This window comes from Nesoenas mayeri (assembly GCF_963082525.1).
Source record: "Nesoenas mayeri genome assembly, chromosome: 10".
Classification (NCBI taxonomy): domain Eukaryota; kingdom Metazoa; phylum Chordata; class Aves; order Columbiformes; family Columbidae; genus Nesoenas; species Nesoenas mayeri.
Window position 1 is genome coordinate 1,204,658 of NC_137560.1, and position 15,895 is coordinate 1,220,552.

Sequence of the window (15,895 nt, forward strand, 5' to 3'; positions counted from 1 at the left end):
TACCTTCTAACAGAATTGGAGAAAAAGTATTGCAACACTTTCCCTTAGTGAAACAGCAAATAGAAGCAAGAAAACAGATTCTCATGCTGCCCTGAGAATCCCAACAGACAAAGGGATGCTTTGTGCAGCACCAGTTTAGAACATGTACTAGATCATGGTATAGACAATTTCTTGCCATGCTTCAGTTCACCGAGAATGTCATGAGTAGGATTAGCCTCTAGGTTTTTAGACAAGCAGCACACAGAACATTTCTCAAGTGATCTCATAGTACTATTCTCGTATCTTTCTGCCTTCAAAACCAAATTACCTCTGGGTGCTACCCGTAAGTCCCATTTCCCTTCTGTTTTGCATGTCTATTTCCTGAAAAGCAGAAAGACAGCTCAGTTTTCAGCTGCCAACTTTGGGCTGTATGCACAAAGAAACTATAAAGTGCTCTGGGTAAAAATACAGCTCAAGATGCCTCCCAACACGGGGAAGTAAATCAGAACTGCAGACACGTCATTGCTCTGAAGAGGTTATGGTAAAGATCTTAATAGTGACTTAATAGATTAAAATTCAAGCTTCACAGTGCTGGTAACATTTCTTCCGTGCACAACAATATCTATGCTTTATATCTCTGGATTTGGTATCAAATATTAAAGGTAGAAGATTAAATCTGTGTTTGCATTCTGCAGCCTGACACGTGGCCCAGGGATTTTTGGTGAAATCATAATATATTGGAATATAACACCCCGTCATCACACAGAATTTATTGAGACGTCGGGAACCTTGACAATGCGAGACAGGCAGTGTGCAGCAGTGGTTCTGATACAGGTACAAGAGATTTTACACCAGTAGCTCTTTCAGGTTCTTCCTTTTATCTAGCCAGCATCTTGATTAGAAATTAGTTATACCTCTCTACCTGGAAATGGTTAATTGGTTCTTCTCCCTAGGCTGTCGATGATAACCGTCCTGAGGAGAAGCATTACTACACATTTGAATTAACTGGGATCAGTGATGGAGGACTCATAAATGAATCTAGCAGCACAGCAAATATTACCATGGCCGCCAGTGATTTTCCATACGGAGAGTTTACATTTTCACGAGAAATATTGCTGACAACAGAAGAAGAAAAATGGGTATATGGTTAAAATTCCTTCTTACGTAAAATATCGATAGATATCAATATTGTCGGTAGATTTATACTTAACTTTAGGAAAAAAAAAAAAAGGCAGAGATTTATTCTGCATTTATCATAGCATAGCCCATCTGAGGCTTTTGGTGTTTTTAATACTCTGAGAAAGATGCCTGTCCGTTAAATTATGTGTATTCAGCACTTACTGCAGCAAATTGTCACCTGGCAGAACCGTTGAGAAGGTGCCTATAGAACAGTCTCAGAATGGTAACAGAAAAGCAAAGCCATTTTTTAAAGCAAATGTCCTCTCTCCCTCAGGTTAACGTCACTGTTTTGCGTTCAAGGGGATCCTATGGCAAAGTGCGTCTTTGCTTGCAGAGAATAAATGGGACTGCAGAGGAGGGAGTTGATTTCACCCCCACAGTAAGGGAACTGTTATTTGAACCACATGAGGAGAGTAGAATGATTTTGGTTGAAATTCATGGTGACGACTTTCCTGAAGGTCCTGAAGACTTTTCAGTGATGATTACCAAAGTGGAACTCCAAGGAAGGTCAAGATAAAATTAATTATAAGATAAAAGTAATTAAAAGCAGGAGATCAAACTGTATTTGGAATCTGATCTACCTGCATAAAGGCACCGCTGGATTTCAGGTGTTTTACTGTAAAATTTCATATGGCAGCTATAATAGTAATAATAATACAAATTGGATGTATGGCAATCCAAATTCTTTCAACATTAACTTTAAGATTTTGCTGATTCAGATTTCTTAAAGCTGAAAGTCCATCCATTACATAGAAGTTGTCAAATCACATGAAACTCAAAGAAGAAGATAAAATGTGAAAGAAAAAGCGAAAGATCCACATTTCTGTGAAAAAACTGCCAGTTTTGCAGATATAGTTTGAAAAAGTGTGACCAAAAATCTTCAGTGGTAACTGTCAGAAAATAAAAGTATTTGTGGTAATTGAAAATTGTCATACTTGCATTACAATACTTTTGCAAGATTATTTTTTAATGTAATATTCCTTTTTATGTTCTTGCAAGTGGATTTGATTTCACCGTAAAGGAAAATGATCTACAGATAGATCAACCCCCAGTAATAGGAAATATCTCCACAGTACGAGTCACTATAGCAAAAAGTGATAATGCAGAAGGCATCATAGAATTTGATCTACAGGGTAAGTTTACCAGAGGTTTTCACTATGGTTTAGAGGATAAGCCTGTGGCTCTCTCACAAATTTTGAAATAAAATAACTTTTTTTCCCAATTTTTCTTGAAGTGCAAGAGGATGCTGGATTAATCATGATTCCTGTTGTGAGAAAGCGTGGAACGTATGGCGATGTAACAGCCGATTTCCTTTCTCGAAGTATTTCTGCACTTCCGAACGTTGACTACATCATCCATAATGATTCTGTCATTTTTTATCGTGGCCGGAACCAGACTTTTATCTATATCTCTGTCACAGATGATGAAGAAAGGTAATTATTTTTTTCAGATATTTATTCACTAATCTACTTCTGAGAAACCGTTTTTTAGCACGTGCAGTATGCCTGTCAGCAGAGTTTGAATTGAAAAGCAAATTTCTGCAGCCCTGAAATATTTAAAGGGAGGGAAAAGAAGCTATTATTGGAGTTTCATAGTGCCTGTTAAATTTTATGCAAACAACTACATTCTTTTTCCCTAGATTATCAGAAAGTTTGGGTGTTAATAGTACTGCTGTGAATAATAAAATATTTTGCTGATTGTTTTTTTTTTTTTTTAATTTAGCACATGTGGAAAATAAAACAATATTTTTATTTCAGATATCACCATTCTCTGCAAATGGGGGGAATCTTCTGCTGTATGCTTACAGAGATGACTTCTGTATATCTTTAAACAGATCCAGCTGGACGCATGGTTGAATGACAAATCATAATTTTAATTTTTTGTTCTTGTGTGTCTCAGAAGGTCTTTTTTTCTGTTTTTTTTTCCATGCAGCGAATTTGCGGAGCAATTTGAAATCCAGCTGACGGGAGCCACTGGTGGAGCAGCCCTTGGGCTCCATCTACTGAGCCAGGTCACCATTGCCAAAAGCGACTCCCCCCAGGGCATCATCCGGTTTCTCAGCCAAAGTCGAATTACTCTTCCCAACCCCGATACACCGACAACAGTGTCGCTGGTGCTGGAAAGGACAGGAAAATTGTTTGGGGAGACACAGGTGGGCCCTGGTTCTCAAAAACTGAACGTTTTCCAGTGACAAGGCCAAAAATCTTCTTTTTTTGCCGTCAGGGGCTTCCTTGTGACTGATTTCTAATGGGATAGTTGCAGCTTTTCATTAAGTGTGAATTCTGTATAGTTGCAGAAGAACAGAAAATATTGTTACTTTTTTGATCTTCTCTTTGTCCTCCTGCTTTTCTCCTTTTATTATGGTCTGGTGTACTTTATTTTGAACTATCTCCCAATCCCATTGAAAATATAGTTAATTTCATGCACCACCGCTAATTTAATTGAACTCAGTTGAATTACTTCCTGAAGCTGGTCAATTTATTTTTATTTTCAGTAAATTGTTTACTATGAGGCCTCTAGACTTTTTTTTAGTCTGTATGTATCACTGCCAAAGTGAAAGTATAAATATGAACCAAGATAAGGCTTCCACAGTCTGGGCAAATGATTGGAAAATTGGCATTGAAGGCCATGAGCTACTGCTCTCCTCATGTGAAAACTGCCGTGGTCTTCTTGGACTTTTCCTAGAAGTCATTGAAGAAAACTGAAAAACAATTAAGTGTCAAAATAATAATTTTAAGATGCTGAATAGGACCCCTTCAAAAGCAATCTAATTTGTGGGAAATTTTGAAAATATTCTAGCTTTTAATCAGCCTGAGGAAGTGTGAATCGTGATTTGAGGCATTAAAAACTTCTGTTGCAGAAAATACTTGTCGTTCTCAGTCTTGATATCACACTTGCCAGGGAATGTTTCTGGTCAGGATACTTATTTGGTGAGCTTTTCAAAACAACTTGTGAAAGGAAGAGAAAAGTAAACTGGCCTGTGCATTTCCTGTTACGTGCTACAGAAACCTCAGTTGATTTTCTTTTCTGTAACTAATATCTAGAATTTAATAAAATGGCATTGTGGCTAACTAGCACTTCAGAATTTCTATTTTTAATGTTTCTTTTTCTCCAAAGGATTCTATATTTTCCCACATATAATCAATTATTAATATGTTGTGTTCTGTAAAAAGAGCACATATTTAAATGTAGCTTGTTAGCAGATGCAAGAATTTTTATGTCGCTTGTGTTACTCTGTCACTTCCCCCGACCTGGGAGGCAGTTATAATATGTCACTACTGTAAATCTGAAACTGGTATCTTCCACAGATTAATTGGGACATCTTGGGACCCAATTCAGAAGAGGTTTTATCTCCCCTGAATAGTGACATTGGTGACCCTGTGAACGGATCATTCTATTTTGGAGAAGGGGAAGGAGGGCTGAGAACTATTAATCTACAAATCCATCCTCGTGAAGAAGTTGAAGTTCAGGAGATCTTCATTATTAGGCTGAGCCTTATGAAAGGTGAAGCAGAACTAGATCCTAAGGCAAACAGCATTACACTAATAGTAAGTCATTATTGCTTTTCTTCCTCTTGAGATCTCTGTTATTGGTATTTATCCTGCAAAGCTTTGAAGGGGAATCATAATGATTGAATAGCTTGTCATTTGCCTCTTTTTCTTTTGCCTCCCCTACTACATGGGTTTGATGGTCGTGGTCAACGGGGCAGAGTCCAGTTGGGGCCTGTATCTAGTGCAGTCCCTCAAGAGTCAGTACTGGGGCCTGTATTATTCAATATATTCATCAATGACTTGGATGAGGGAACAGAGTGACTGTCAGCAAGTTTGCTGATGACACCAAGCTGAGAGGAGTGGCTGACACTGGAAGCTGTGCTGCCATTGGGAGACCTGGACAGGCTGGAGAGTTGGGCAGGGAGCAATTTAATGAAATAGAACAAGGGCAAGTGTAGAGTCTTGTGTCTGGGCAGGAACAACCCCAGGTTCCAGTATAAGTTGGGAAATGACCTATTAGAGAGCAGACTCTCTCAGACTCTCTTCTAAATACTGATGTACTCTTGAGTCTTCTTAAGAGGAGAAAACTCAAGAGGAAGAACTAATTGATACATTCCCTATAGCATCTAGCAATGAAAATCTCCATGTTTCAAACAAGAATACTATTCACTTTACATTTCTGATTGTTTAATTTTTTTTTATTCAATTACTTCCTTAAAGATACAGAAGTTTGGTGATCCCAACGGAATGGTACAGTTTGCTCCTGAATCGTTAACTGAGAAAAACTTCACAGAACCCTCTGCAGTGGAAGGGCCACAAGGTATTACACTGTTTGTCAGACGAATCCAGGGCACCATGGGAAACATAACGATATTCTCACTCTCTTCCTAATCAACATTATAATCTGAAATAATCCTCTGTATCAATGCATGGAGGGAGATCTTATTCTGTGCCTTTCAATTGCGTATTTCTCAAATTTTGAAATGTCGCCTTTTAGACTGAGTTTAGCAAGGGCTCAGCTCTAGTAGTTGTGGTTTGTAGAGTCAGATTCAGTCTCCCCTGGTCAGTGAACAAAACAGAAAACCAGCACTGGAGTGCTTGTCTTGCTTTCTCTCTCCCTCTGCTCCTGTGCTTTTGATGGGAGGACAGGAGAGACCAGACTTTCATAGTGAGCTTTCTTTGAGATCCTCACAATTTACTCTTTTTCAGCCATATGTAAAGGTAAGAATCAGACATTTTAGAATCATCACCTACATTGTCTTTACCTAAAGTTGTTTGCAAGTCAGCATTTTCACAAGTACTCATTTATTAAAAAAAAAAAAATTAATAAAAAGCATCTAATGTGTTTAATGAGAACTCTTCACACCTTTCTGTTGTGAGGAATTCTGGAAACTGGAAAAACAGCAAGGATATCTTGGTGTAAAAATAGAAATAATTTCAAGCAATTGTTCAGAGATTCCGTATAGTTTTACGTAGGTGTCCAGAAGATATACAAAGGTAATCTTTGCATTCACAGTACTGCTGGAAGAACAACACACCACTTTGTAAGATAGTCTATGTGCTTCTTTCTATGCATACTTAAACAAATTTGTATTTTACCCATTTAAACCCAACCTATTCCATATGCAATCTATACTGACCCATGAATGTGAAAGTTTCCAACTCTGTGGGTGATATTGCCTTCATTTTGTGCATTTTCTAAATAAATTTCAGGTTTACTGGGAAATACGTAGTGAATCTGACATCACGGGTGACTTTCTTAGGACAGAGGGATCTGTTGTCGTTGCTGACCAGGAGAGCACAGCTGAGATAATCATCTACCTGTTACCTGACGACGTTCCAGGACTGGTTGAGAACTATGTGGTGCAGCTGATTTCAGTAGAAGGTGGAGCAGATTTAGACCAAGAGAAAAGAATTTCGGAAATCAATGTGTTTGCAAATGATGACCCCTATGGAGTGTTCGCCCTGTACTCTGACCAGCAGTCAGTACTCGTAGAGAGGAACCTGGATCGTCGGTATGTTCAGATCAATGTAACTCGGCATGCTGGGGCATTTGGAGAAGCAATTGTGGAGTACCATATCACATCTCATTGTGAAGAAGCACTAATTGAGCCTGAGAATGAGGTGAGATACCTCACAATAAAAGACGGTGCCAGCTTTGGAGTGAAAAGAGTGCCAATAAGCAACCAGGTCTGTATTATCCTTTTAAGTCACGTGGTATCTATTGTTTCCATTTGTGTTCATCACAATACAAATGTGCTGGAATAAGATACTAAACTCTCAATACTGTCCACTGTCAAGAAGCAGAAAAGAGAGTTTTGGTATAATGAATTTCCTATTTATGGACTAGAAGTGGGTTCAAATATCACATTTTCAGGTAATAACTGCAAAATCACTCTATGCATGCGTTCAAATATCCAGTGTTTCCTTCCGTCATTGCTTTGTGTTACTATCAGTTCAATATTTTGTTATTTTATGTATTCAAATATTCTTATTAACCCTAAGAGTTAAGATCAAGCTGAGACCCACTATGTTAGATACGGTTCAGTAAAATGGCAATACTTGCTCTATAAACTCATCTTTCAATTAACTGCTGGTAAATTACAATCACAATATTGCTGTTTTAACTGTGTTTCTTTATAGAAAGATAATCAACAAAACGCTTGACTTGAAAACACTGGTTTTTCATGCAAACAACAAAATCTGCTGATTTTTCTGCCACTTAACTCTTTGAACTGGTGGTTATCGTGTTTTCAGTGGAATTACATTGCCACCATTTTAATTGCATTCTTCCTCTCAAAGGCGTTTATTGTACTGGGCTTGAATTTTACCCTGGGACTAACGTAAGCCTGGTTGGGACAAGTGCCAAGGATGTGCCAAAATATTAGGAAAAGCGAAGTCAGCCGTTCTGCTTGTTCCTGAGGAAGCTGCCAATTCACAGGTCAGTAGACTGACTGCAGTGTAATTTTCTACCGCAGAAGGAAGGTATGCTTCATTACAAAAGGCAGCCGCTATAAGAATTCAGTTTGCTCCTTAAAGTTTTCATCATTGCAACCAATTTAATGACCGACAAGACTGTTCCAGTTATTACTTGTACTGTATATTGTCTTTTCTCTGATACAAATTCATATAGAGATGTGTAAATGCAGTTTGAAAAGGTCTCTTCATCTATAAAATGTAAATAGCATAAATATGATGATTTACTTATACTTTTGTTTACATGAAGTGGAAGTTCTGAGACTTAGAGGAAAATAGCTAGTTCTGGACGATGTTATTCCTGTAAGTACAGCAGCCCCAAAGTAGATAAGAGCATGCATGCAGTATCATGTGCAAAAAGAAGTGGAGGTCATGCTGCGTTTTAGTGCAGTTGACAGTACCTTTGACTAATCACTGAGTGGGGAATTTTCCATTTGTCTGCTTTGTATGAGACAGAAAAAATATACTATACCTGTTCCAATATGGCATATGTGCTACAGTTCCCTTTTTATGTGGCAAGCAAAGACAACAGCATGCTGAGTTTTTGTCTCTTAAATTTTATTGAAGTCTTTATGTAATGATTTTAATTCTCTTGACACACTGTTTTGTCTTTCAATTTGGAATTGAACTTAATTCAAATGGTCTTTCTGTAAACATTGTTTACTACCATACATCCACTTATCATTTTAGAATGTGTGAATTATCTTTTCATTCCCATTTTTTGGTCAAAAAAAGAAAAGTACATCATACTATCAAGAATGTTTTTGTGAACAATGTAATGTGACAACAACTTACTTTCACTGGATAGACAAATAATACTTTATTTTAGACCTGTGTGTATCTGTATGGTACCACAGCCATTGCATGTGAGCATTAAGGGCAGGTTGGTTTGTTTTCCTTTTGAATGACAGACACAAAATGCTATAGTCAGTGTTTTCAGTACCAAAATGTCATTCATACTGGTTCCTTTTTTTCCCTGATATCTAATTCTCAGAAGTCTAAGATTTAGAAATGTTGAAGAGTTGTGAAGAAAGCATTTATATATATATATATATATACACAAACATATATAGACATGTACATACATATATTTATATGCATGTGTAACTACTGTTAAGATGCCTACCTTACAAAATATAGTACTCTTTCATATTTGTTATTGTCCACTTTTATTCCATTTTCTATAACAAAATCCATTATGTTTCCACAGGTTGGCTTTGAATCTGTGATTTTACGACTTACAGACATTATAGCAGGGACAGGCCAGGCTGTCATCACCAGAAAAGGAGTTTATGGCTCTGTCATCGTGAGCTGGATCTCAGGATACCCAGCAGACCTGATCACTGACTTTGCTCAGTCAGGCAATATTACTCCTCTGTTTGGTGAGTAACAGTCTGAGGAAACAGCTACGAAAGTTGCATAAGTGATGATACCACCTTTTAGTTATATATACCTCTGTATGCTCTCTCTATTAATAAAGCGTCATTAGATTGAAATGGTATGGTCTAATTTTTAGCTATAAGGGATGTGTTCATTTTATAAGCAAAAAAACCCTTCAACTTCATAGATCCATGTCTGGGAGGCAGGCACGATGCTGTGGCCATGAAGGACAGCTTCATATAGGAAAGACCCTTATCCAGTTTTCTTCTTCCTAAATGGAGTGGAATTGTGATTAAAGTCTGTACTTTAGCGCATTCCCAGATAAAAAGAGGATTCCTATTGGATTATTTTGACTTTTGCTCTCTCTCACTCTCTCTTTCCTTCAGGTACTGTTGCATTTTCCTCTGGTGAGCAAAGTAAAGTGATTTCATTTCAGGCCACTCCAAGCCTAAATAAATGTGAGTCATTTGCCATCACTTTAACAGCAGCGCACAGCAATGTGTCTGGTGGGGCTCGCCTCAGGTAAGGATGCTACTTGTATTTTTGAGTCGCACCAATGCCATAAGAATTATGACCTGTGTACAGATACAAAACTTATACAAATCCCTGTTGTTATTATTCTAGGCAGCTAGTAACTTGTAGTCCATTCTTTGATAAATTTGTATAGCTTGTCTCAGGTGAGAACAAAGTGATCTAGATCTGACCTGTTCAGAACTGAGGCTTTTATCCAACTCCAGTCTATTTCATAGGTGCCTAGAATAACGGAGAGAGTCAAGAAAATGAAGATCAACAGTTTTAGCCGGGAAGCTGAAGACTGAAAGCAACTCTTAACAGTTTTCATTCGTGTCCCTAAAAATCCATATTTAGAAGGTCTTACATAACAAATTATTTATAATAAGAAAAATAAAACAAGAAATGTTCTGAAAATACCTAATTTATATAAACCTCCTTTTTATTTTTTAAAAAAACAAAACCATTACGTTTAATGTAGTTTTCCATCTCAGATAAGTTATCTGTTCTTCAAGCTATTTTATTTTCATTCATCCTTAGCCATTGATAGCTAGAAGTGGTATAAAAAGAATGGACATGGAGTAACACCACGTATGGAGAAAGGTTTTGGCTTCGCCATGTTACAATTACAGTGGCAAATCTGAAGGAAGTCAGGAGTGAAATGGATGGATAAATCCTGAGATTGAGCCCTTCTCCTGGGCTTGTCTGTCCTGTGGACTGGTGTCCTCAGAGCCCCTATTTACCCTGTGAATCAAGTACATTAAGTATGTGAGAATGACCTTTCCTAGAAAACTGAAGATGACATCCCATGGAGGGTAAAGGTGACTTTGAAGAGCTTTTGGCTCCCTTAGTGGTGGAAATGGTCTAGTTTTTTGACCAAAATCACTGTAATTTTAGTGCCATTTGATAGCCTCTAGCACTGAATAATAGGTCAGTTCTGCAGACAGGTATAAGACACAAGATTTAACGAAGAGTTTTGCCTCTATGCTTATTTTCTAATAAGAAAGGGATATATTTAATATGAATGAAGTAGAGCTTAAGTTTATATTGATCACAGGGCTCAGATCTGGAAAAAAAATTCCTGTGAGGGGGCAGTTAGTATTTCAAAGCCCCACTCTGAGTTTTAAAATAACTTCCTCTCATTCTCTAGCTTCCTGGCTCTAACTGTAGATCTGTTAGGATCTGTCTATCCCTCAGTTTTCCTTTGAAATGGGAAGTTTGTTCTATAGATAAAACTGGTATTACTCGGGGTGGCTGTATTTGTAATGTATCTTCTTTCATTGTGTCCACAACGGAAAAACATCATACTTTCCTTTGCTTCTCCATTTTCTCAGGAAGACTTTATTTTATTTAAACTTTACTCTGTATCCTGTGCTGATTTGGGTGCATTGCATCTGAGGAGGGCTGTTCGATCCTATTATTGCAAAATTATTTTTCAGGCAATCATGTTACATCTTGCTTTGGTATGGTTGCTACTTCTTCCCTCTGCTATTAGACATTTGTTTAATCCGCTTTCTTACAGCCATCATTGATTGTTCACTGGAAATTATTCTGCTTTAATGTTTTACTTTTCTTCACGCTTCATATTTCCTCTGTCAACTTTGGTGTCTTTTCTGTTTCAGATCGGGTTTTACAACAGCTGAAATTGAGCCAATGGGGATCTTCCAGTTTGCTCTTAACTCAAGGTCTGTTTCAGTTGAAGATGATGTTTGGGCAGTCACACTACATGTCCAAAGATTGTTTGGTTTTCAAAGTAATCTCACTAAATTGACATATCAGACCATTCCAGGAAGTGCCAAACCACTAGAGGACTTTGTAGCCATCTACAATGGAGAGCTTATGTTTTTACATTTTCAGACAAACGCTGTGATAGAAATATCAATAATTGATGACTCTGTCTCTGAAATTGAGGAATTTTTTTTTGTAAATTTGACTTGTGTGGAAATTTTGGATGTTCAACCTGTGAACCTTGCCTGGAGTCCACGTCTGAATCCAGCTTTCAGTGTTGCAACAGTTAATATCCTCGCTAATGATATTCTTCATGGAATACTAAGTTTGGGGCCAGAGTTTATTTATGTTGAAGAAGATGCCAACAACAGTACCCCCAACACAGCGATACTTCATATCAGAAGGACCAAGGGTTTTACTGGTGATGTTGAAGTAACCATTAAAACCTTTGGGGGAGTGAGTGCACAAAGTGGAGCAGATTCATATCCTTTTATGAAGGATTTCCTTCCGTTTATGGAAGATCCAACTTCACTTGGGCAATGGAAGGGGAAGATTTTGAGGAACAGTCAGTCTCTTTGACTTTGCTGGATGGACAAAGAGAAAGCAGGGTGTCCATAAAGATTTTTGACGATGATGAGCCTGAAGGACAGGAATTGTTTGATATTTTCCTCTCAAATCCTGGATATGGAGCTCAGATTGTAGAAGGAAAGGATGAATATGGATTTGCTGCTTTTGCAACAGTAATTATTGCAGGTAATATTATTTCCCTGGGAAAATTAATAACAGTAAATGACTATGTTTTCATAGCAATTTTCATGTAAAGATTGGCAATCTATTTGACGATAAGCAGGGTATTCTATTGTGAAATCTTGAGTTTTCCAGAGCAGAGGAAGCATCTAATGTACAAAGCTACTACGCGTCCCTTAGCAACGTAGCTCAAAATACATTTAGAGATTATGCTTCTCTCTGTTCTTGCCCTGTTTTACTCTTTAAGGGAAAAGACTAATCTTGAGTAGTTTTTATGTAGATCCAGTAGCATTGCAGGCATTTTAGATTTTTACTTTTGCCATTTTGTCACTTTTACATACAATGGGGTTTGTGCAAAGTATCAGTCTCTATATTGACATTCAGCATGCACTGGTAAGTAAAGCCATTGCTACCTGTAAAGGAGAAATCCTTTAGTAACAAGATTTAATGGGGCACTGTGAAGACATTAGCTTCCCCTCATTAAACCTGGATTTTTTTCCATACACTGCTGTTTTGCCAAAGATGTTTACATTCCCATGAGAACAGTGAAGTATTGTGCAGCTCCGTACTTGCACACACGGAATTAAAGATGCAGAAGAAAAGCTGATGTGACAATTTGGAAAAATTAATGGGTTCAACAAGAGTATGAGTGGGACGAATAAGAAAGCTGTCCTTGGAAGCCCATCTTCATCCCGTACCCTACTATATCTGCTTTCAAAAGTACTTATTCTACCGGTTAAAATAAAATTTAGAAATGCCAACATTTAAAGTTCTGGATAACTATGTAGTGTAAATTAAACCCAGAAATATTATAATAAATTTTCTCAAGGTGTCCCCAGATGATACTTTGTAGCATTGTTTTGATACCTATTTTAAATTTTTTTTAGTGGTTATTCACATGAAGGTTATAATTTAGTCTCAGCTTAACTTTCTTGCTTACTTTCATGGACTGTTTCCTCTATAGGAAGTGATCTCCAGAATGGCATTTTGGGATTTGTTCCAGAAGTACAAAGCGCTCTCGTACTTGATGAAGACTCGGAGAACAGAGAGGTGCTGCTGATTGTCACAAGGCAACCAAACAGGTGCAGGCAACAGCCAATTCGAATGTGCTTCCCACATGTTGTAACATGCTGTGTTGTTAACCACAGGAGCTGCTGTTAGTGGAAGAGTTTATCAAAGAGTTTTAAAATAAATCTGCCTTTCAGCTGCTTTAGTAACTTCTCAGAAGTTGATGAACTGGCTTTAAGTTGTGAATGTGATTAGGTCTGTCACTCTACTGTGATAAAGCAGAGACAGGAAAAACAAGTATTTTCCAACTTACACTATAAGGCTACAAGTGTGAAAGATTTGCTTGAGTTAAAATATTTGCCCTGCTCGAGGTGTAATTCAAATTCTCAACTCCCCGTGTAGTACAATGTAGGTATGAATACTAAAATGAGCAATTAAGAAGGCACCTGAGTGTCAGCACTATGATAATGTTTTCAGTCACACAGACACTATATTTTTTCTAATTAGCACATATATATATCTCTATATATCTATATGTTGCACATTGATGTGTACTTTTAATCAAATATGCTCAAGTACTTCACGTTCCTTAAACTTAGAGGAAAGACAAATCCTACCTGGTTTTCCAGGCGAACGGTCACTGTAGTATTAAGGAAGGTACACGGGCAACTCCCTTCCAAGAACCAGTGTCTCTTATGCAGCTAATGTCATGTTTTCTGAAATAAAAATTGAGAATAATCTAGCTCCGTGTAATTGCTTTATTTTCTTCCTGTGTGATGTTTTTGTGATCTAAACACATGTCAGGTGAAGGAATTTAGATTAAAAAAGAGAAGTTTTCATCCTACAGCAGTTTGTTCCCTGGTGATAAGCTTTGAATCATAACAGAAAACGTGTGTTACCTCCGTGGTTTATGTTTCCTAAAACAATAGTGATCTCCTTCAGTACATATATACTCTCGATTTGCTTATCGGGCTTTTGAAGAGGTGAAGATCTTTTGGCGTGTGACCTTTAATAAAACAGCTGTTGTCCTTCTGAAGGATGGCGTGAACTTGGAGAATGAACTTGTATCCGTGGTGGGATCCACTACCTGCATGGCAGGTCAAACGTTGTGCAACATCTCCATTGAACTAAAGCCTGAGAATGTAAGTAATTATTACTCATTTGTGTATAGCCCTGTGGTGTTGAATTGCAGCTTATCAAGACTGAAAAAACCCTCTGATCTGGAGGAAGTGATGTATGGGACACAGTCTGGAGATGGTAACTTGACATCTGCTCAGCTCCTCTGCAAATACATGTTTATTTACAGACTTGTGCTGCGTCCATGGTGACTACAGAAAACTTGGGAAGATGAGTATTTAATTTGAAGAGTAAAATGCAGATCTTTTATAGAACCATAAGAAAAAAGAATGGAGTTATCTCAGTGAGATGTGTATTCATTTGCTGCATTCTTATCCTCCACACAGTAAATTTTTAATCAGTTAAAGGACTTCTTATGGTGTTTTATAGAAAGCATACCCTGCGACTAACACCACCTCATTCTACAAAAAAAAAAAAAAAACAAAACGCTTTTATTGCAACAATTTTTACTGGAAACAAAAGGAAAAAATAATTTTGTTTGAACACCTGGTGCTTAGAACAGTCCCTTAAGAAAGGGAAGATTAATGTTTGTCATTCTTTCAGAGTGAAGAGTTTGAAATTTTCCGATAAACTATCTGAACCGTCAGGCTAGTGGCAAAGCTGAGGTCTGGGGAATGGAAAAAAGACAATATGAGAAGGTTTCTACAGTTTGTCTGACTACACTTTAGAAAACAACGCAAGATGTAGGATGTGGGAAACAATCATTTCCCACTAGGGAACTGTGTGCATTCCCTTAGCTCAGAGGGCTATTTTCCTTCTGCATCTTCGGATGTAATTTTTAAATTACAGAGCCAAGGAATAAAATATATGCATGAGCGGATCACAGGTGGCCTCGCTGAGCAAACTGGGATTTTGAACCTGTTTATTCCAGAGGAGTGTCTTCATTATTTAATGACAGCGGACTGGCAGCGTTAGAAACATGCATTTATACCACATGAAGCACAAGCGTGTGCCACTCAAACAGGTGCTAATGGAAGGTTAGTTCCCTGTGGCGCTACAGTGAATTTGTGCCTGTCATCCATTAGTCAAGATCATTCCATGTAAATAATTACTTGATGACTACTCGATTAAAAATATATGCTGTTTAGCCCCCCCAAATATTCTTTAATTCTTCTTCCAGTTCTTCTTCCATAAAATAGCTTATAAATTAGCAACAAATACATTATGAAATGATGAAGTAATAAATGCATTCAATAAATATTTTACGTTTTTATGGCGTACGGTATGACATCTAGCTTTTAGAAAGTTTTTGCTTGGTCAGTTGCACTGACTTCATTTGCTAAGAGCTGGATCCTGCTTTCCTAGAATTACAGTAGAATTTCCAAAACTCCAGACCCGGAACAAAAATCTATACTTGAAATCGTCTTCAATTACCAACTTTTTTTTATAATGCTGTTGTCTTGTAAAGAACTATGGAGGGTTTTTTGCTGGTTTGCTGCTTCCTCAGTGCATCTAATAGGTTCGGATGCCATATTTCCAATTATTTATGGAATCTCAGGAATCAGATATCTATTTCTAAACATGTTATATCTGTAGTGTAGATAGAAAACCAAAGGCAGGGCAACACGTCATAGTGTAATTTAATATTGCTACCTTATTTTCAATAAACAGGCATTCAGTTTGTAGAAATTCCTAGACTAATTCTTTGACATGTGAACGCTGAAATTCAAGAGCCTGTATTTCCAGACTATTCAAAACTGTGGTTAGCAGAGTTCAATATAAAAATACAGTCAATATTAACTGAAGATTCAAAACTGCAT